The following is a 23,948-nucleotide window of genomic DNA, read 5'->3' as shown; positions in this document are numbered from 1 at the left end:
TTCCTCAAGGAATATTCTAAATCTATTTCAAAGAAATTCCTCAAGGAATTCCCGAAGAATCTTCTAAAGAAAATCGTAGAAGAATTATCGAAAGAATGTCTTATGGAATTTCTCAAGGAGCTTTAGAAATTAAGGGATTCCTCAAGAAATTTCTGAAGAATTTGTCAAGGAATTTCGGGTGGAATTCCTCAAGGATTTTCGAAATAAATTCCTGAAATATTTTTTTAATTGATTCCTTAAAGATTTTCCGAATGCATTCCTCTTTTTTTTAACACATTTATTGGTACTTTATTCAAACGAGACGCTCACATATTACAGAATTAAACACAGTTTAAAACAAAATCTAACGCTTCCACCGAAAAATCGTGGTTGGCATCTAAAACAAAATTAACGTAATTAATAAATAACTTTAGTGCCTGTGATTTTCTTCCTCTGGAAACGTTTTCCAGTTCTGGTATCCGAAGATCGTTGAAGGTTGTCCTCCTACCAAGGGTTGCTTCCAACCGTGGTTGAAGATGTCTCCATAATGCGAATGTTCGACGGCAACCGGTAAATTTGTGCTCCAGATCTTCCTCGATGTTAGGGCACTGATGGCACGATGGACTATCTGCACGATTCTGTCTGTACAGGAGTGCAGCATGTTGAATTTTTCCATTCACAAGCTGGCAACTTCCAAAGATATTCCTCCAGAAATTTTCAAAATTTTTTTTCCGGTAATTCCTTAGGAATTCATTAAAGGATTTTTCGAAGAAATTTATCCAAACATTTCTTTGGGTATTCCTCAAGGAAAGGAATCTTAATTTGATTGGAATTTTTTAAAGAATTCCCGGAGAAATTCTTAAAGTATTTTCTGGAGCTTCTCAAACGGATTTCTGGTGGAATTAAGAATGATATTTGTAAAGAATTACTGGGGATATTCTCAAAAGAATGCATGGTAAAATTCGTAATAAAACTTCTGGAGGAATTATTGATAAAATTTCTGAAGGTATTCCCAACGGAATTACTGCAAGTTTTCCGAAGGTAATTTCTGCTAGAATATCTACATTAAAATAACCTGGAAAAATATTCAAGAAATTTCTGAGAAAACTGCTGGATAAATTCAAATTCTTGATGGCATTTGTTAAGAAATTCCTGAAGCAATATCTTGAGGAATTCCTCAGGTTTATAATCATATATGATTCTTCCATTGAACCATTCCTGTAAATCGCCCATATTTCATACTTCACTTTTATTTTTATTTTTTAAATGATGAAGTATTTGAACTCCTTGTAACTGCAATTTGGTTTTCAGTGTAAGGGTGCTCGCCTCCCCCTGGCCGAAAAGCTGGCTACGCCCTTGAAAGCAAATATAAAATTGGCATGCGTGCACATGAAAAAAAAAAAGCGTAGAAAAACCTATCACAATCAACCAATATGCGAAGATCCCTAAAATTGTGTTCTTTGGAAAATTAAAGGTAAGTGACAAATTATGTAACAGCTTCTTCAAAATCAGCCTAACATATCGTTACGGCAACGGAATCAGGTTCAGATTTTTCAAAAATGCGCAATTTCTCTTGTCTCTTGGAATTCATGGCCTACGGAAATATTTTTAAGGAAATCCTGAGTAATCAATAGTCAGAAAAAAAATCAGATTAGCATGAGCATAGTTGACCGAAAAATTCGTAGTACCGTAATCCGGGGTAACATTGAATTTCCTAAAGGACATTCCTAAAGAAAATTCCTAAAGGACGTTCCTAAAGGAAATTTGTAAGGGAAATTCCGAAAGGAAACTCGTAAGGGAATTTCCGAAAGGAAATTCGTAAGGGAAATTCTGAATGGAAATTCCTAAAGGAAATTCCTAAAGTAAATTCCTAAAGTAAATTCCTAAAGAAAATACCTAAAGGAAATTTCTAAAGGAAATTCCTAAAGGAAATTCCTAAAGGAAATTCCTAAAGGAAATTCCTAAAGGAAAATCCTAAAGGAAATCCCTAAAGGAAATCCCTAAAGGAAATTCCTAAAGGAAATTCCTAAAGGAAATTCCTAAAGGAAATTCCGAAAAGAAATTCCTCAAGGAAATTTCGAAAGGAAATTCCTAAAGGAAATTCCGAAAGGAAATTCCTAAAGGAAATTCCGAAAGGAAATTCCTAAAGGAAATTCCGAAAGGAAATTCCTAAAAGAAATTTCGAAAGGAAATTCCGAAAGGAAATTCTTAAAGGAAATTCCAAAAGGAAATTCCTAAAGGAAATTCCAAAAGGAAATTCCTAAGGGAAATTCCGAAAGGAAATTCCTAAAGGAAATTCCGAAAGGAAATTCCTAAAGGAAATTCCGAAAGGAAATTCCTAAAGGAAATTCCGAAAGGAAATTCCTGAAGGAAATTCCGAAAGGAAAATTCCTAAAGGAAATTCCTAAAGGAAATCCCTAAAGGAAATTCCTAAAGGAAACCCCTAAAGGAAATTCCTAAAGGAAATTCTTAAAGGAAATTCCTAAAGGAAATTCCTAAAGGAAATTCCTAAAAGAAATTACTAAAAGAAATTCCTAAAGGACATTCCTAAAGGAAATTCCTAAAGGATATTCCTAAAGGAAATTCCTAAAGAAAATCCCTAAAGGACATTCCTAAAAAAAATTCGTAAAGGACGTTCCTAAAGGAAATTCCTAAAGGAAATTCGTAAGGGAAATTCCGAAAGGAAATTCGTGAATAATATTCCTAAACGAAAATCCTTGAAAGAAATTTCTAAAAGAAATTCCTGAACAAAATCCTTAGAGAAAACTCCCAAAGAAAATTCCTGAAGAAAATTCCTAAAGAAAATTCCTGAAGGAAATTCCTAAAGAAAATATCTAAAGGAAATTTCTAAAGGAAATTCCTAAAGGAAATTCCTAAAGGAAATTCCTAAAGGAAATTCCGAAAGGAAATTCCTAAAGGAAATTCCCAAATAAAATTCCTAAAGGAAATTCCTAAAGGAAATTCGTAAGGGAAATCCCGAAAGGAAATTCCTAAAGGGAATTCCGAAAAGAAATTCGTAAAGGAAATTCCGAAAGGAAATTCTTAAAGGAAATTCTGAAAGGAAATTCCTCTGGAAATTCTGTTGAATATTTGAGTTCAATCAGCTTGCTCGAGGGTTCTTGAAGTATTTGTGAATATTTGTTGATTTTAATGATGATCTGGAAATTCTGGTGAATATTTGAGTTGAATGAGCTTGCTCGAGGGTTTGTTGAAGTATTTGTTGATTTTTATGATGACCTGGGAATTTTGGTGAATAGTTGAATTGAATGATTTTACTCGAGGGCTCTTGAAGTATTTGTGAATATTTGTCGATATTTATGATGATCTGGAAGAATTTGTGAATATTTGTTGATTTTTCTGATGGCCTGAGAATTCTGGTGAATATTCGAGTTCAATGAGCTTGCTCGAGAGTTTGTTGAAGTATTTGTAAATATTTGTTGATTTATGATTTATGATGATCTGAAAATTCTGTTGAATATTTGAGTTCAATCAGCTTGCTCGAGGGTTTGTTTAAGTATTTGTGATTTTTTGTTAATTTTTATGATGACCTGGAAATTCTGGTAAATATTTGAGTTCAATGAGCTTGCTCGAGGGGTTGTTGAAGTATTTGTGAATTTTTGTTGATTTTTATGATTACCTGGGAATTCTAGTGAATATTCAAGAATTCTCGAGCAAGCTCAGTGAACTCAAATATTTACTAAAATTCCTAAACAATCACAAAAAATCGAGGAATACTCTAAAACTCTTCAAGAAGCCTCGAGCAAGCTCAGTGTACTCAAATATTCATTAGAATTCCTAAATAATCACAAAAAGTCGAGGAATACTCTCAAATTCTTCAAGAATTCTCGAGCAAGCTCAGTGAACTCAAATATTTACTAAAATTCCTAAACAATCACAAAAAATCGAGGAATACTCTAAAACTCTTCAAGAAGCCTCGAGCAAGCTCAGTGTACTCAAATATTCATAAGAATTCCTAAATCATCACAAAAAATCGAGGAATACTCTAAAGAATCCTCGAGCAAGCTCAGTGAACTCAAATATTCATTAGAATTCCTGAATAATCACAAAATATCGAGGAATACTCTAAAACTCTTCAAGAATCCTCGAATAAGCTCAGTGAACTCAAATATTCATTAGTATTCCTAAATAATCACAAAAAGTCGAGGAATATTCTCAAATTCTTCAAGAATTCTCGAGCAAGCTCAGTGTACTCAAATATTCATTAGAATTCCTAAATAATCACAAAAAATCGAGGAATACTCTAAAACTCTTCAAGAATCCACGAGCAAGCTCAGTGAACTCAAATATCCATCTGATTTTTTCAAATATCGTAAAATCGAGGAAAACTCCTGACATTCTTCAAGAATCCTCGAATAAGCTCAGCAACCTCAAATTTTCATTAGTATTCCTAAATAATCACAAAAAATCGAGGAATATTCTAAAACTCTTCAAGAATCCTCGAGCAAGCTCAGTGAACTCAAATATTCATCTGATTTTTTCAAATATCGAAAAATCGAGGAATACTCTAAAACTCTTCAAGAATCCTCGAGCAAGCTCAGTGAACTCAAATATTCATTAGAATTCCTAAATAATCACAAAAAATCGAGGAATATTCTAAAACTCTTCAAGAATCCTCGAGCAAGCTCAGTGAACTCAAATATTCATCTGATTTTTTTCAAATATCGTAAAATCGAGGAATACTCTAAAACTCTTCAAGAATCCTCGAGCAAGCTCAGTGAACTCAAATATTCATTAGAATTCCTAAATAATCACAAAAAATAGAGGAATATTCTAAAACTCTTCAAGAATCCTCGAGCAAGCTCAGTGAACTCAAATATTCATCTGATTTTTTCAAATATCGTAAAATCGAGGAATACTCTAAAACTCTTCAAGAATCCTCGAGCAAGCTCAGGAAACTCAAATATTCATTAGAATTCCTAAATAATCACAAAAAATCGAGGAATATTCTAAAACTCTTCAAGAATCCTCGAGCAAGCTCAGTGAACTCAAATATTCATTAGAATTCCTAAATAATCACAAAAAATCGAGGAATATTCTAAAACTCTTCAAGAATCCTCGAGCAAGCTCAGTGAACTCAAATATTCATTAGAATTCCTAAATAATCACAAAAAATCGAGGAATATTCTAAAACTCTTCAAGAATCCTCGAGCAAGCTCAGTGAACTCAAATATCCATCTGATTTTTTCAAATATCGTAAAATCGAGGAAAACTCCTGACATTCTTCAAGAATCCTCGAATAAGCTCAGCAACCTCAAATTTTCATTAGTATTCCTAAATAATCACAAAAAGTCGAGGAATATTCTCAAATTCTTCAAGAATTCTCGAGCAAGCTCAGTGTACTCAAATATTCATTAGAATTCCTAAATAATAACAAAAAATCGAGGAACACTCTAAAACTCTTCAAGAATCCTCGAGCAAACTCAGTGAACTCAAATATCCATCTGATTTTTTCAAATATCGTAAAATCGAGGAAAACTCCTGACATTCTTCAAGAATCCTCGAATAAGCTCAGCAACCTCAAATTTTCATTAGTATTCCTAAATAATCACAAAAAATCGAGGAATATTCTAAAACTCTTCAAAAATCCTCGAGCAAGCTCAGTGAACTCAAATATTCATCTGATTTTTTCAAATATCGTAAAATCGAGGAATACTCTAAAACTCTTCAAGAATCCTCGAGCAAACTCAGTGAACTCAAATATCCATCTGATTTTTTCAAATATCGTAAAATCGAGGAAAACTCCTGACATTCTTCAAGAATCCTCGAATAAGCTCAGCAACCTCAAATATTCATTAGAATTCCTAAATAATCACAAAATATCGAGGAATACTCTAAAACTCTTCAAGAATCCTCGAGCAAGCTCAGTGAACTCAAATATTCATTAGAATTCCTAAATAATCACAAAATATCGAGGAATATTCTAAAACTCTTCAAGAATCCTCGAGCAAGCTCAGTGAACTCAAATATTCATCTGTTTTTTTCAAATATCGTAAAATCGAGGAATACTCTAAAACTCTTCAAGAATCCTCGAGCAAGCTCAGCAAACTCAAATATTCATTAGAATTCCTAAATAATCACAAAATATCGAGGAATACTCTAAAACTCTTCAAGAATCCTCGAGCAAGCTCAGTGAACTCAAATATTCATTAGAATTCCTAAATAATCACAAAAAATCGAGGAATATTCTAAAACTCTTCAAGAATCCACGAGCAAGCTCAGTGAACTCAAATATCCATCTGATTTTTTCAAATATCGTAAAATCGAGGAAAACTCCTGACATTCTTCAAGAATCCTCGAATAAGCTCAGCAACCTCAAATTTTCATTAGTATTCCTAAATAATCACAAAATGTCGAGGAATATTCTCAAATTCTTCAAGAATTCTCGAGCAAGCTCAGTGTACTCAAATATTCATTAGAATTCCTAAATAATAACAAAAAATCGAGGAACACTCTAAAACTCTTCAAGAATCATCGTGCAAACTCAGTGAACTCAAATATTCATCTGAATTTCTTAGCTGTCGTAAAATCGAGGAAAACTCCTAACATTCTTCAAGAATCCTCGAATAAGCTCAGCAGGCTCAAATATTCATTAGTATTCCTAAATAATCACAAAAAATCGAGGAATACTCTAAAAAATCCTCGAGCAAGCTCAGTGTACTCAAATATTCATTAGAAATCACAAAAAATCACAAATAATCACAAAAAAGATCCTGGACCGTTCGGAAATCGAGTCCAGTAATTTCAGCATGGTCCTTCTAAATATTGGTTAACCGCACGTTTACCGCTGCGAGATTTCTTCAATCCTATTTATATTCCCCAAAATGATCCTCAGCTGAACTTATCATCATAACTTGTGTAACTTATGATCTCGCCCTAAAAACCATCGGTAACCATGTGTGTAGCTCGTTGTTTCTGTGTAGAATTGCAGGTAAACATCAAAATTCAACCTATTGGCAGATAGAGGACAGTCTCCTCTTGATCAAGCTGGCGTTTAAATTTTTGTTTATTCATTCATCTACTCGGTAGCATCGTGCTACACACTTGGTTACCAATGGCTTTTAGGCCCTAATCACGAATTACGCGAGATATCGCGTTTTTTTTTTTCATCAGAAATATCGCGCATTCCTTTCTCAAGCTACTCAATAATAAAAATGATTTTTTTTTTCAATATTGTACTGCAATATATGTAAATACGATTACCATACCTGAAACACTATATTTGAGTAACCATTGTTTATTTGTCTAGATGCATTATTTCTATTAGTAAATCATCCGTGTACTGCACGTGCATTAACCAACATGCAATCAATTACATATTTTTTCTGAAATCAATTTGTGTCCAACTATTTTACCGGATCAACGTCAGTGAAGCAAATCTGCTGCTTTGTTTCGTTGCATCATCCGCACGGGTGCCCACCGCAGGCCAGCCAAGAAACCGTTAGCTGCTGTTCGATCGCGGTGGCGCGCAATAATTTTGGAAATGTTTTCATACAAATGCCTCTCAATGTAGATTTTTGTATGAAACCCCCTGATATTTATATACCATTCGACTCGTTATTAGTTTCTGAGCAAAATGACCGTACATAGTTATATGATAAAACATATTTTTACGGGAGAAATCGTTGTGCAAACACAAAAATTTGCGGCATGGGAGCGGTTTTCCTACCAAAAGTTTTGGTGTTCTCGAGAGTCCAACTTCTTCAAATTTTGAGTAAAATCAAATATTTTTTTACGAACATAAACCTTAGGATCTTAGCTAAAAACTGATTTTTTTAGATTTTTCATATCACTTTCCATTAATTTTTAAAAAATCGAAACGTGCGCCAAAGTCGGGTTCTACCAGGTTTTCCATGAAGCTTCCCCTTAATCAGCCCTGCATAAGAGGTAAAATAACTAAAATAATAACTGGTGTGTATTCTGTGCATAACGCGTGAATAATGAGATCAGGTATGGCAATACCTAAATAATAATCGGCGATTTTTCTATACAAATACCGATTTTTCCATAATTGAATAATACCTCAAGCAGTCCTCAACACCAAACCAATAACTCGCTGAGGTATTGTACCAACACCTACAAAATACCAAAATAAATTATTTCCAATACTTGGATAACCGACCAATACCTTGTCTTGGTATGATACCTGACTTTGGTATGCTCCAGTTATGTGGCAGTTATTTATTCCTGCTCGGGTTGGCTGCTGGTTTGGACTTTGTACTGCAGCTCGCGGTACCCCTACTGATAGCCCGAGTAAACAGTTATCAAGAGTTAAATTTTTATTCGAAAAACTTCATTCTGAAGATACGGAGATCCATCTTGAATGCTGCAAAATAATTGCAAAAATGCTTGAAGCAAAACGAAAAAGTGAGCGTATGTACAGCAAGATTCGTAAGATTCCTTGCCAATAATTTGTTGTTCAGCGCAGCGCACAGTGGCTGATTTCGTCATTTTAGCGCGCTTAATTAATAACTTTTTAACTATGACGTTTAGCGTCATGGTGTCTTCGAGAAAGTTTTTCGCTATAATAAGGAGCTTCTTTTGAACTATTGTAAAAAATGATCAATCCCCCTAAAAGTGAGATAGAAAATTTAGTTTTTGCATTTTTTAAGATACAAGGTTGGTGTCTTCACAAAAGTTGTAGATAATGTTATTTGGAGCAACTTTGTCAAAGACGCCAAGTTTGTAACTCCGTTACTTTTTAAGATACGTTACGTTTTTTATCATCAGCCCCTTGAAAAGGGTTTTTGCGCAATAACTTTCGCAGGATTGATTCTACATTTTTCTGATGTTCTACAAAGTTATAGATAATGGTAAAACACATAACTTCGCCGAACACGACATCCTGCTAATTTCAAAAATAAAATAGTTATTACGGTTTTTATAGTTTTTTGGGCCATATTTCAAGCATATATAACCTAGCTATAGGCAATTATATGCAAATTTCCTTTCAAGCATGTGAATATACAAGTAATTGCCTCTCTGAGAAAGCCAAAAGCATCAAACTGTAAGAAACTGTAAGATGGTTTTTGTACAGAAACTTTCAACCATCTATGTTACTTTTATATGGGATTTATTCATATCTTCAACATATTTATTTGACAGTTCATGGCAGCTTGCATTTTTATTGTTATTGTACGTGTGTGTGAATATATAGAATGGATTGTGATGCATTCTGGAGCATTCATGAAGTACGTTACACGAAAACTTATCATCTATTTATATTTTCTTACTAACTCACAGTGCTGCATGTAGTCCACGAAAAGAGCGAATGAAGTCCCATTTTTTTTTCTCAAATTCTAAACTTGCGCGTGACATATTTTGTGAAGGCTCCCTCTAGTACATGTCTACAATAGTTATAGCTAATTATAAATCTTATTGTACTTTACAGTAAGGTGCTGTTTAATCGTGATCTGACAAAAAAAGTAACACTTTATGCGTTCTTTTCGTGGACTACGTGCAGCACTGCCAGTTAGTCAGAAAATAGAAGTAGATAGTAAGTTTTCATGTAACGTACTTCATGAATGTTGCAGAATGCACCACAATCCTTTCTATATATTCACACACTTACAATAACAATACAAATGCAAGCTGGAATGAACTCTCAAAAAAATATGGTGAAGATACGGATAAATCCCATATAAAAGTAGCATAGATGGTTGAAAGTTTCTGTACAAAAACCATCTTACAGTCTCTTACAGTTTGATGGTTTTGGCTTTCTAAGAGAGGCAATTACTTGTATATTTACATGCGTAAAAGGAAATTTGCATATAATTGCCTATAGCTAGTTTATATATGCTTGAAATATGCCCCAAAAAACTACAAAAACCGTAATAACTATTTTATTTTTGAAATTAGCAGGATGTCGTGTTCGGCAAAGTTATGTGTTTTACCATTATCTATAACTTTGTAGAACATCAGAAAAATGTAGGATCAATCCTTCGAAAGTTATTGCGCAAAAACCCTTTTCAAGGGGCTGATGATAAAAAACGTAACGTATCTTGAAAAGTAACGGAGTTACAAACTTGGCGTCTTTGACAAAGTTGCTCCAAATAACATTATCTACAATTTTTGTGAAGATACCAATCTTGTATCTTGAAAAATGCAAAAAATAACTTTTCTATCTCACTTTTAGGGGGATTGGTCATTTCTTACAATAGTTCAAAAGAAGCTTCTTATTATAGCGAAAAACTTTCTCGAAGACACCATGACGCTAAACGTCATAGTTTAAAAGTTATTAATTAAGCGCGCTAAAATGACGAAATCAGCCACTGTGCAGCGCAGAGAGTACATAAAAAGTGATCGTGTTTGCGGCTAGTTTGAAGGTTAGTTTTTAGGCGCAAAAAGAAAGCATTTTGTAAAAAGTTACCGAACTGTGTCGCCCAATAAGCACCTATGGTAAATGTAGAGTTAATGCTGTCAAAAGGTGATTTAAAAAATCTCTTCGAAATTGATTTAAGGTACCAAAATTAAGTTCTAAAAATCTGAAAAAACATAACGGCTAAGAAAAAGGTGCTCTTTCGTACAACACCAAAAAATCAAAACATTTTTCAAAATTTAAAAACCCAATAAGCTGACGAGATGAAACTAGATGAGTTCTCTCCAACCAATTATATGTACACTTGATGAGTTATAGTTAGGGCAGGATCTAGGGGGAGTCCGAAGGAGTTCATGATCCCGAGTCCCAACATTTAAGGAGCCCCACAATAACATTTTTGGTCACCACACAGTAACTTTATTTTTGACGTTGCTCAAGTACCGTTTGAAAAGAAAGAGGAAGTTTTCTTCTCATCGCTTTTGTAGCTCCCATACATCCGCTCCAACCCTGGACACCCAGAATCCTAGATCCAGGTCTGGTTATAGTTATAAAAGAAAAAGGCTTACTATGACTTTGCCTGGTAAAGATTAGATGGTTTATGTTATTGTAGAAGGTAGTTTAACCTGCACTGGGTTGAATAAACTTATCTTTGCAAGTCCGTGATCTGCGATCTGTGTTAGCATGAATACTATACACTAATGGAGATGAAAGGAGAAGTTGAGAAGATTGTAGTGAAAGCTTCTGAGCTTCAACTGAAACAGCATTGTATGTACCGGTAGAACCTTTCATGATCAAGATGAGAACTCCAATGCTCTAAAAGGGGCTGCAGACTGCAAAGCTGATTGCAAACCAAACCGTGTGGGTTCGTAGTTCTACAATGATTGCTTTTATTCTCGATTTCTGTTCACATAGGGCTGGGGGTTATTCAAATAGGGATGGCAAATATTTAATAGCAAGGTGGGTTCGAATTCAAGGTAATATAACAAAAGCGTCATTCATAGATATTGTTGGGGCTTTCACTAAATCACGTGGTCGTAACCCCTCATCCTCCCTGCGTGGTCGTTGGTTCATACGAAATATTTATAATTAGTATATATGTATGTACCATGAACTTTACCCCTAATTCAACCATCTCTCACAACCCCTCCATAATATGACTACGTGGCTTGTGGATGGCCCATAAGCAAAATTTCGAAGCTAGTATTGTCAATTACGAATAGTGAACAGAAGAGAACATCTCTCACGCTTAGTATCATATGTAAGGAGAGACTTTCAGCCCTTACCCGCTGTTACCCGGCAGGGCGGCTTTAAGAAGGGTACCTCCACTAAATTCTGGATTTCGGATGGAATTTAATGACAACATAAATAATTGTGCAATTTTAAATACTTATATTCTAATCTAACCTGAAGTGCGTTTTACCCCGTTCTCCTCTTTGCACTTATCGTTGCTGTTGCTCGTTGGGGCCCTTGCTGCAGTTGTGGTGATCGGCGCGGTGGTCGTTCTCTGCTCCCGCACGGATTATGGGGAGCTTCCTTCTCTTCTTCTTCTTCTTTCTTACTCTACACTTCTTCTTAGGGCAAAATTTTCGAAATTTGTATGGAGCGTAGACTTTGGCCAAACCCCCCCCCCCCCCCGTCCCCCCCTAAGAGTCTACGTAGTTTATGGACAGGCCCTTATTGGGAACTTTGGGGGTTACCTAAGCAACCGTCCTTGACTATTAGCTAGGGGGAAGAGCGTGCTCCTTTGTCGGATCCCCCCTAGCGACGGTGGTGAAAAATCACCGGACAGGCTACTCGCCGTAGCAAGTCCCGGTAGAAACCTCAGTTTACTACCGCAGGCAGTACGCCCCTTTGTACTGTCTTGCCTTCGTTCTCCTTGGCTATTAGCTACACGGGCGAGACAAAGCTCTATTGACTGAGCCCGTGTAGCGAGAACGGTGGGATTTTGGACGCTTTGCGAACCGCAACGCAATGGCGGTGGTCCTCACCCTAGCACAGCACTGTCACAAGCACTACACTTCTTGTGTCCGAACCACGGGCCGGCACAAATCTTCACTTATGTTCACTCCCAACGAGACTGGAAACAACCATCCAGGCTACACGGACAACGCGAAAACGGCAATAATTAATAACTTTGGCACGTATTCCGCGGAGTTGTAGAATGTTGCGTCCGTCGCGATTCGTGGTTCGACACTTTCTCTCTTTCGATCCAAAACAAAACAGCCACCACACACCGCACTCGATTGTTCTGCTGCTGCTGCTTTTGCCGATGTGTGCAATGAGGGGGAGATTGGGGGTCAAATGACTCACCGATACAATAAATGCGATACAATTTCCCTACATTCTAACTAAATAAATATCAAATAAAAAGTAAATATAAAAACAAACAAATTAAAATGATCCAAAACACAGTGGTGTAGGTGGGTGAAAGGCACGTAACGACAAAAGTACACAAAATTGTAACCACGGGTTACACATATTGGCATATTTACAATAATCGAATACTCTTCGTCGATTTTTCTCTTTGGTAACTTGGGCGGCAAATCAAATTCAATTATTTTTATAATTGTAGATGCAGGTGGTATTCATCTTACACGGAGATCATCAGAAAACTGATAGTATTTCCCTGAATAATCCAAAGAAAGGAAATCGATGAAGAAAAATCGATTATTGTAGATACGCCGGTGTTATACTTAAAGCGAGATCAAAACATAAGATATGAAAAAAGGTTCAATGAGGACTGCGTATTGGTAACATTACTGAGTAACGTTCAAATTGTTCAACCTTTCAAAGACAGAAAGTTATAGATGGAGTCGGAAAATTTTGGAAGCTTCTTAGGGGGCATTCATAAAGCACGTCACGCTCATAGGGGGGAGGGGGAGTTTTGGAATGTGTGACAAGCAATGTACATATTAGGTATACGACAAACCCGTACGAAGGGGAGGGGGTCTAAAGTTCCCAAATTTTGCGTGACGTATTAAATGGATGCCCCCTTAACTCTTTCGAAAGATGCTATTATTTGATCCTGATAGGATTTTAATCCATAACTACGTAACGCTATTCTGGCATTTTAACCAACGATTCTCTGCAACAAATAAGTTATACTGAATTTGTAAGTACCTGCGAAATAATGTGTGTGGGTTAGGATGTCCCAAAATTGCACATGGTCAAAAAGCTTGGGGGCTCACCCTGCAAATGAAAGCTAAGGGTGTTAGAAACAAACTTTTGTATGACGGCAACTTTCAGAAATAACGTTTACAGGTCGCCCCGGCGAGATTTTTTGAAATATGGTCATTTTTCGTAATAAATATCATACAAATATTTTTCACCGTACAAAAATTAACAATAGGGGGATTAGGGGCATAATGGACACCCTAACCAAATGACTATGTTAGGCCTGTATTGCTAATTTAGAGAAAACTTTCCGTTTTACGGTAGAACGAAAAGCTACCGCAGCTGTCAGACTACTGATTTTCACTGAGGTATCATCGATCTACCCTAGCGAGCCCTAGCGATGCCTTGGATACCCTTGGATACGACGCCGATGATCATTGTTTGTTGTTAATTTTCAGTGCAATTCACCTTGCAAGCATGCTTTGATTCGGCCTTCAGTTTCAATGACAGGATGATTTTAAAGCCTGCGGTAGGACTTTGACAGCTGCGGTAGAACTCGGCGGCTACCGCAGAGTGGAAATTTTTCTAAAAATCCGTAATATAACAGACAAAAACTTAACATATTATCATTTGGCTTTCAACTTATGTATTTCAATCATTTACAGCAGGTATTGTGAAGAAATAATGAATTGTAAACCGTGTAAATTGTAGTCGAGTCAAGTGCAAGACACTGAAGACGACCTTACAGTTGAGGTCGAAATACGTATCTGTTAAAGGATGCAAATTCTTAGTGGAATTCAAAGGAACAGTAGTTAACGCGGTTTTCTTTTTATTTAAACCGTGTGTTTTTTTGGGGCTGGCAGGAAAGGTACAGGGCATAATGGACACCCCCGCATAGTTTATACTCACTCTTAACAAATTAGGGATTTACACGTGACGTAAATCATCAACGTACGTAAACATTTCATGACTGAATGGCAAATTTGACTCAATTTTACATCCTTCATGTAAGTTCGAGTTGGTTGCACAAGATGTCAACAAACCGATCTGACCAGATAGGTAGAAGCAGTTTTACATTTATCGTTTGTCTCACAACTCGGTGATACAGCCGAGAGGTATAGTGCGTGCCTCTCAATCAGCGGATCAGAGTTCGAATCCAGTTCATTATTTTACTTACATATGTTTTATTTCTCACTTCGACTCTAGCGATTGCTGGCTCGATTTTATTTGTGATAGAAGACGTAAATTTGTGTCAAACGGGCCGCTCCTTTTATGTGCATCCAAGTGAACTTAAATTTACATGATTTTTTCTAAGAGTGCTGTATCATTGATAATATCGACCGGTTAGGTAATTTTCCTACGGAGATCCATACCACAGATATAATACTCCATCTTAGACGAGTTTACCTCACATCCAAGTTAATTAAATAAATTTTAGGCTAAAAAAATTGGATTGATTTTTTCCAAACACTCTAAAACGCCTAACAGTATGCAACGCGCGTACATCCATTCGTAATTGCCAGTGTTCATTTCGCCCCGAATCGACTACAACATTGAAATTGCTATTTTGAGTAAGATCTGATCAAAAGTATAACACTTCATCCATTGCTAAATCTGCGTATACATGTAGATAAGCTAACAATTCACTTGTTTGTATGGTGGACACACTCAAACACTCGTAATACCTTATTCACTGCTGCTTCAAAATTATAAGAAATCCACCATATGAAAAACATATTTCAATTTCAATGATATTTTGGATATTTTAAAGGAATATAAATGGAACTTTTGAAAAATAGAACACTGACTTGTTCCTTTACACTTATGCATTAAAAATTTCACATAAAAGTCAACGGTTTCGGCAAAAACAGGGGTGTCCATTTCGCCCCGGGTGTCCATTATGCCCCTAATCCCCCTACCCGCCATTTTATATTTTTTACAGCTTGATATAGATCCAAACAACTTGGGAAAAATAATTATCTACATGTTTTGCAGGTAACTTTTTGATACTAAATTTTTGAGTTTACTAAAATTTGTCATTTTTCCATGTACTACTACTAAGTCAGTAACTTGAGCTTGAGCTTGAGCTTAATTGACCGCCAGCAGTTGCTACTCCAGTATCGCTAGATCAGCTACACTCACACAAGGAACCAATGAGATAGCTGCTTGGGAATAACAGGCATATTCAGTGTGTAAGCGTCGGTGCTCTTGTATTTTTAGGCGACAATGGCGTCTGCTGCGTCAGGATGCAGGTTATTGGGGGAGGGGAGGGAAGTGATGATTGTAATCGCTTGTTGCCAACAGGCCGTTGAATCCTCTGCACCTGCACAAGGTCATGCGGATGTCGGTGTGTTGGTAGGAAATGTTTTATTTTTGGCACTAGGTTCAAGCATTGGTCCATGGATGCCAGGCGTAAAGTGATAGATTGTCTGAAGATTACTGGGAAGCGGCACAGTTCGCTTGGTTGCATAACTTGTAGGCGTTATATGATAGATTGATACTATGTTGTGATGATACTTGGAAGGAAGAGAAACGCCTTTTCTCAAATCCGTTTCTGGTTCTAGCGTTCGCTACGAACATACGGATATACATTAGATGTATATGTAGGAGAGAGATAAAGAGAGAAAGTAAATAGAAAGTTACAAAGTAGGAGGAAAGAGACGAGCCAGGAATAGAACCAAGGACCTTCTGCATATGAATAAGAAGCGGTAGCCATTAGACCATCAAGCTCGTATGTGTTAAAGAAAACTTTGTCGAAGATCGTAAAGTGAAGTGAAGTGAAGTGAAGGATTTTAGCTTGAAAATGGCTCTTCCAGTCTTGACAAAATTTAAATACAGCTATTTAATCTTGTCCGACGTTTCGGTCTCATTTAGGACCTTCCTCAGGGTCTCGATTATTGGCGATTTTTCGTCCAGTGTTGTTTTATCGAACAATGATTGTCGGACGGAAAGAGTTTTCCCGCACAGCAGTTAACGGTTGGGATTCGGTAACTGTGGAAAAACCCTTCCGGAATTTTACCGCTCCGGAACTTGACACCTTGCACTTGATCGATCACCATTGCAAAGCACCCATCCGTTGTTGCTTTATTTTTGCTTTTTTTAATCGCAACTACTTGACAAATTATGCAATTATTGTCACGCTTATATTTTATTAGAGACTGACGGCGGTCGTTCACCCGCAAGGCATACAGCCGCAGTGACACACGCGATGCAAAACAAAAGAAAATGTGTTCCCGCCTAAAACAATAGGACGTGGGTTTCGCGAAGTGACAGATGTTATCGAATGTATTTGTGAGAAACGGTAAGAATGTCTCTACTAGTTTCTGAGATATTTCTGAGATATTCTGACATATTTCGGTATTTTTTTGGGATGGCTGAATATAAGGTTGAACATAATTCATCTGCGTAACCAGCTTTAAAACATACACCAGCATCGAGAATTAATCATCTCTTGTTCAACCTTCAATCAAATATTTTTCGACAGGTGACCCAAACAAGTTTTTTGTAGAGTTCACATCGCTTCTCCAGCCTCAATACAGGCTTAGTTCATCTCATGTTCTTGATTGTACAGACACAACAAGTAATGCTTTCGTGTTCGAGGATATATATGTCAATTCCCAGTTTTCTCATAGATTAATTCGCACATTCACAAACATCTCTTCTGGAAATAAAAAGCCACAAATGGTAAATATAATGCAATCATTTTTTTATGTTTACACAATAAATAAATTTGATTGAATGCTGATTAAGCGCATATTAAGCTCTCAATCGACATTTCAATGAACCGCAAATCAGGCAAAGGATGAATAAAATCACTAAAATTAGATATTTAGGAGCTGAATGAATGATTATACCTCTTGTACTCAGAAGGCTACTCTAAAATAGTCGGAAAACGTTTGTACAGCATTAAATTGTTACCTGGGTTAGGCAGAAGACCCTTACGATTATTGGAATATCTATGGCGTCCACAATGAAATGAACAGCGGGTGCCCTCCTGAAACTGTACGTTCGACTGACATAACTCCACAGCTGTCACCGTTTTAAAGTACATGTACGGTGGTGCCTTTATTTTGAGATACGGTGAGGATCAACAAAGTTTGCTTTAATGATCGATAGTTGTGTTCAATGAGCTGCTTGAACTTGGGAGCTAGTTTTTGGCGTTCATTGACTCACTCCAACCCAAGAAATTTAGAAGAAATGTAGTCAAATATGTCTAACACCTCGATCTGCCATATTGGAAATACGCATGACAGAAAGAAGTATATTACAAAGCCATGGAGCTTCTATAACTTTTACTAATAAACCCACTGGTAACGGTGGAATAATAAAAAAAGCGTAAACTAACTCACTAGACGCATCTTAGATCCCCTCAATCCTCCCTAGACTTTTGTCTAGGTAGTGTATGGACAGGCCCCTAGCTAGTCATCTCGTCAACTCGTCAGTTCAGCTGTCAATTTCTCTTGTATACAATCTTCTTCAAGTCGCTCGGGTTTGTGTTCGTTGTGCCGTTTTCAAGCAACTCGAAGTCGCTCGGACAAAATAGTCCAACCTAGTTCTACCAGGTCGAAGAAGCACTAGTTTTTGACACTTTTTGCCCACGAACGAAATAAAAAGAAACCAAAGATGGTGTTCCTTGTTGGTTTCATCGAAATATGTAGCAAAATTATGTTAATAATAAACACAAAAAGTTTGAAAATAACAAATGTAAAAATGCGGAATGAAGTTGCTCGAACTAGCGTTGGCAGCTATTTGTTGACAAAAAAAAACGAGTAACAGTACAATTTGAAGCAACCAAGTCAAGTCGTTGAGCTAATGCTTAAGCCTACGGTGGTGCCCTTGTTACGATGCGGTGTGAGTATCAGAAAAATTCACATTTGATTATTGCGGATTTTTAGAAAATTTTCCACTCTGCGGTAGCCGCCGAGTTCTACCGCAGCTGTCAAAGTCCTACCGCAGCCATGAAAATGATCGAATCATTGAAAAGTTTGGTCACATCAAAGCATGCTTGCAAAGTAAAATGTTCTGAAAAGAAACAACAAACAATGATCATCGGCGTCGTATCCAAGGCTCGATCCAAGGTATCCTTGGACTGCTTGATGATACATTGGTGAAAATCATCAGTCTGACAGCTGCGGTAGCTTTTCAATCTTCCGTAATGTGGAAAATTTTCTCTAAATTAGCAATACATTTGATCTGTCAAATTGTGATGTGTGATGTGATGTAAAGCCACCACCAGTGCAGGACTTGCCATGTCGTACGGTTCCTCCCAATAGCAAGATCAAGATGTTGGATAGAAACATCCCTTGAATCCCTTTTTAATCGGGTATTCCTCCTACAATAGCCCGTCGTCGCTGGAGCTTCTCTATCCAAACCCCGCTCGTTTTCCGGATCCTATTGTTGTCCGAAGCACCAAACCGACGATGTCGACGACGACGACGACGACAACGGAGTTCTCATTAGTCAACAACAATGGCCGAGGTTGGAAAAATATGAAGACCACCCGCTGTATTTGTTGTCATCGCAGCTGCTAGCAGCGGCGCCCCAACTTCCATCGCATCGTGTGAATTACAACATCACGTGAACTACGCGGAACTGACGCTGTGGAAGGTTACCTATAATAGACATCAAACGCCCCGACTCTGGTCCTGGATGAATGCAATATTGGTCAGGCCACTGCGGCAGCAGCAGCGTATTTCTAGACAAACATTTGAAAAGGGCGGAAGAGCCAAAATGTAAACAAATCACTTTTCAGCATAATTTGATGAAACAACTCATAAACTTATGATTTTTCCTGACGTTAGCTCAAAAAATGAGTTTCCACTTCTGGAAAACAATAATTTAAATAAAGACGGATTTCCACATCTGATTTTGATCACTTTGTTTGGTTGTTCCGCCAATGATCTTGCGCCTTTGAAAAAAAGCACAAAAATGCACAAAATTGTTAACACTGTTGAATAAACAGTCGAGAACAGCATCTCCCCATTCATATTTATCAAATTTACACAAAACTTTTACTCCCACGTTTGATTAAAGTCGCCCCAAACTACTTACACCGTTATTGAAAAGCCTTCGTCATTACGTCGTGCTTCGGCGCCCATCAAAATGTCTGAGTGGAAATCCGCCGCGCACTTATTGCTCTTGTTGCGCACGGATGGTTCTTACGCCCAAGATCAAATCGTGCGTTTTTCATCGTAAAATTCAATAAAGTCGCTGACTGACTGCAATAAGTGACGATAATATGGCTTCAATGTCTATTCAGGATATATTTTCTCCAAAGGATTTGGATGATATGCAGAAGGTAAAGCTTCAGTGATAAAAATGTTAGCGAATGGTCTCAAAACTATTGACCGGCATAGGTCACAGAAGGTAGATTCAGCAAAAGGTGATATTGGGAACCAGGCCCGTGCACAGAAAAGGCGACAAGGGAGGGATTTTACCCAATTTTAGCAAAGGGTGAAGGAGGCCTTGTGTATAGAGTATTGGCAATGGGTGCAGTTTAACCCCAAAACCCATCCGTTGTACACGGGCTTGTTGGGAACATAATATGCTGCCTGCGCTTCCCCATCGGTACTGTAGCTATATATTTTTTTTAACGCGCATTATGGACAATGGCAGGGACAACTCCCCCTTTGCTGTACGATACTAGATAAACTGTAAAGAGTAGTTGTTCATAGATAAGAGCTAGAATATAGATTTCAATCGAAATCTGATTTCCATTGCATTTTACTCATTGTTTTTTTACCACTCATCGTAGGCAACGTCAAGAGAAAATATCCTTCCTCCTCCATTGTCCAATGTCAGATAAACTTCAATTAGTTACTTTAAGTTAAGAAAGCTTCAAAATCAATTTATTGCAGTGGATTAGGTTCAAAATCTATTGCATTCCACTAATTTCGATACAAAATTTCTTCGGGCGTAACAACAAAAGCGATCGGTTCTAGGTAATATTGACCAGGCGTAATTCCAGTGCTGGCGACCAAGCGGCGTAGCATGTCGGGCGTAATGACCAATGAGTTTTTATTTGGGCGTTATTTTCATTTCATTCAATTTCTTCAAGGAAAAACGCTTGTTTGTATTTTTTGGCACAAAATCACCAAGAGGATAGTGTTTTCTTCTAAAACAACGAAAAAGATTGAGTGCACACGCACAAAGTGTTAAATAGGAATTAGTTTTAGATTGTGAAACTTTACAAGCGTTTTTCTCGATTTTAACATTTTGGATATCCGCCCTTTTCACATGTTGGTCTAGATTTTTCATCACAATCACAGGAGCTACCTGACGCGAATTTGACGAAGGCAGCGCAGCTAGCTGCATTGGAACCAATGTGGCGTCGACCGAACACCGACGGGTCGAAGACGGCAGCGCCAGCAGCCGCACTGGTTGTAGTCACGGTAACAGCATTAACCTGTCAAACGTAGACTGGTGCGGGTGCTACCCACCCGCACACACGTTTCCAAGCGTTAGCGGCGCGTGTCAGTCGGTTTGTTTACAAAGTGACCACGCCTGGTTTTTTTTTTCGGGGTTGCGTCAATTTGGCAAATAACAAGGTAGGTTCTGTGTAAACACAGCTGTCAAAACGAGAAGGTGTTTAGAGTGAAAACAGTGAAGTGAATCGTTGTGACAATTCAGTGCCAAATCAGTCAACTCTGTCAACACTGTCTTTCTGTCAATTCAGTCAACTTTCTGTCAATCTGCCAACTCCGACTCCGAGTCGTTTTAACGAATCAATTGTTTAGTCCGCTGACGTCAATGTCTCCCTGTCGCCGTTTTAAAACTCGATTTTAGCCTTCGAGCACACAGGTGGCCGTACTTTGTTATGCATTCCATGCTTCGTCCACTAAGAAAAACACAAGCCCACCTCCACAGCAGCATAGCGTCCCAGTTGCCGTGAGCTGTTCGTGACCTATAAATTTCTCCCACCCATAAAACGGTGGGAAGCTGTAACCCATCTGTGCTTCCCTCACCTTCTCCGACAGCGACGACGACGAAGACTACGACAATGTCGGACGATGACAACAGTGCGACAGGAAGAAATCGATTTTTCCTCGTTACAGTTCCTGTTTCGCTGTGGAACATCGCTGTCGAGCAAACAGGTTCCCCATGTATTCAACGGCGACGGGATACGCGATGATGATCCGTTACTTACATCTGCCGTCGGTGTTTGCAGGTGATCCAAGCAGGCCGCGCAACAGAGCCGATGTCGTTTCCTTGGAGATTCACAAGACGGTAATCCCGGGCTTCCGTCGTGTCGGCTGGCAGCAGAGGAAATCCTTCTTTATGAAACATTCATTCTTCGTTTTTTCTTCAGGCAGCTACTCTTTTCACTCTTCAAGAGCCTTTCACCACTCCCGCTGAAGAGCTGGGCAGTATTTTTTTTTTCTTGCACTCGTTCACAATCGCAATCCACTCTTCCTCGTTTCTCGAATTGGCAACGGCGGAGGATTGGGTTTTCGCATTTGAGCAATTTCGTTTTCACTAACCGTAATACTTTTTCGCTTTTGTTGAGCAATTTCACTCGATGGCTTCACAGCTTCCGGGCATCTTCTTCGGCGCGGCGCCACACCGCACTTCCGACGATGGGTCACTACAACCTTTTTCGGCCTTCCCCCATTAATCACACTTCAGGACGATCCCGTTTTTTCACTCCTGAATCACGTTCATGACGATCACAACCCTTTAACCAATAGACACCAGTTTCCGAGTCGCAGATAACACTCCGCTGACTTCGACCGTGGTGATCGCCCGCAATGCTTTTTCCTCCTCCAGGATTCCAGGTGCTAATTCTCACACTCACTCCCCCGTCACAGTTTTTCCTCCAAAAAGGAAATCCCACAATTTTCCACTATTCAAAAATCAAGCGCACAGACTGTGTGTGTTGTGATGGTTTTTCTTCCACACCAAGAAGAGAGCGCAATCGGCGACGACGTCGAACCGTGTGGCTTCTGCTGGCACTTCTGATCGGAACCGAGAGACTGACCACGGCCGCGAGTCCGGAGAGTCCGCGCCAAGCGCCGCCGATGACGCGGGAGCGTGAGAAAAGTCCGATTTTCCCGAACCAAAAGGAAGCGGGAGAAAACGCGAGAGTGAATTTCCACCGACGTTCACCGCGAACAGCAGTATGGCGGAATGCACTTGAGTGAGTTGGCTCTCGCTTTCTCGTGCACTCTCTCGATCGCTCAGGCAGCATCCGACGGAGACGACGACGGGCGCAATGAACGCACACTCGTAAACAGTCATAACTCTGACTGAACTCGGATGCTGTGGGAAGCATGCTCGGTAGGAAGTGGCTGGCGCGAGAGGGGATGGCAGAGCAGCATGTAGCATTAATTTTCATGACCCAATTTGGACGAATGGTTTGTAGGTATGGTGTAGAACGGCGCGAGATGCCATGCCAGCCAAGTGAAATACGGTAGATGCTGTTGGTGCTGGCTCGCTAGCTTATGGTGGAAAATGTTGATGCATGCGTTTTCGGCGCACATAATGATGCTTTCAGAGGGAAGTGTTATGCCGCAATATGTAGTACTTATAATGGCATGACGATTTTTTTTACAACTGTGAACCGTGCTTTAGAATTTTATACCCAAATTACGTAATTGAGGTAGGGTGCGAGTCCATCAAAAAACAGATTCTGTTTTGACTACTTTTCCAATTGTAGGGTGCGAGTCCATCAAAAAAACAGGATTCTTGTTTTGACTACTTTTCCAATATCTCTAGATCGGGTTTTCGATGAATCTCATCAGAACTTCTAGATAAATCTATCTAATAATCCTTGACGAATCCTTTCGACAACAAATAACTCAATAAACTCCAGTCAATTTCCATCTGGAATTCTGGAACAATCCCCCTGAGGATTTTGAAGATCCCCACCTGTGATCAGAATCGCCCTGGAGGGGAGTCATCCAAGATCGCTCCCTGAGGGATTCATCCAGAATCCCCCTGGAGGGATTCATCCAGAATCCCCCTGACGAATCCTGGATTCACCAGAATCCCCCTGGAGGATTCATCCAGAATCCCCTGGAGGGATTCATCAGATCTGGAATCCACCCAGGAGGGATTCATCCAGAATCCCCCTGAGGGATTCATCCAGAATCCCCCTGGAGGGATTCATCCAGAATCCCCTGGAGGGATTCATCCAGATCCCCCTGAGGGATTCATCCAGACCCCTGAGGGATTCATCCAGAATCCCCCTGGAGGGATTCATCCAGAATCCCCCTGGAGGGATTCATCCAGAATCCCCCTGGAGGGATTCATCCAGAATCCCCCTGGAGGGATTCATCCAGAATCCCCCTGGAGGGATTCATCAGAATCCCCCTGGAGGGATTCATCCAGAATCCCCCTGGAGGGATTCATCCAGAATCCCCCTGGAGGGATTCATCCAGAATCCCCTGGAGGGATTCATCCAGAATCCCCCTGGAGGGATTCATCCAGAATCCCCCTGGAGGGATTCATCAGAATCCCCCTGGAGGGATTCATCCAGAATCCCCCTGGAGGGATTCATCCAGAATCCCCCTGGAGGGAT

The 23,948-nt window shown here is 38.8% G+C and overlaps 1 long non-coding RNA gene across 1 annotated transcript in view; it reads right to left on the bottom strand.

Annotated features, from left to right (window-relative positions):
* Positions 1-22,437, bottom strand: part of LOC134285746 (uncharacterized) — a 160,529-nt gene extending 138,092 nt beyond the window's left edge. Inside the window, exon 1 of the long non-coding RNA XR_009996589.1 lies at positions 21,576-22,437. This is a non-coding gene — a long non-coding RNA (uncharacterized LOC134285746). The remainder of the gene's footprint in view (positions 1-21,575) is intronic.
* Positions 22,438-23,948: the final 1,511 nt, after the last annotated feature.

Source organism: Aedes albopictus, chromosome 1 (assembly GCF_035046485.1).
Source record: "Aedes albopictus strain Foshan chromosome 1, AalbF5, whole genome shotgun sequence".
Classification (NCBI taxonomy): Eukaryota; Metazoa; Arthropoda; class Insecta; order Diptera; family Culicidae; genus Aedes; species Aedes albopictus.
This window is presented reverse-complemented; position numbering and strand designations above follow the sequence as displayed.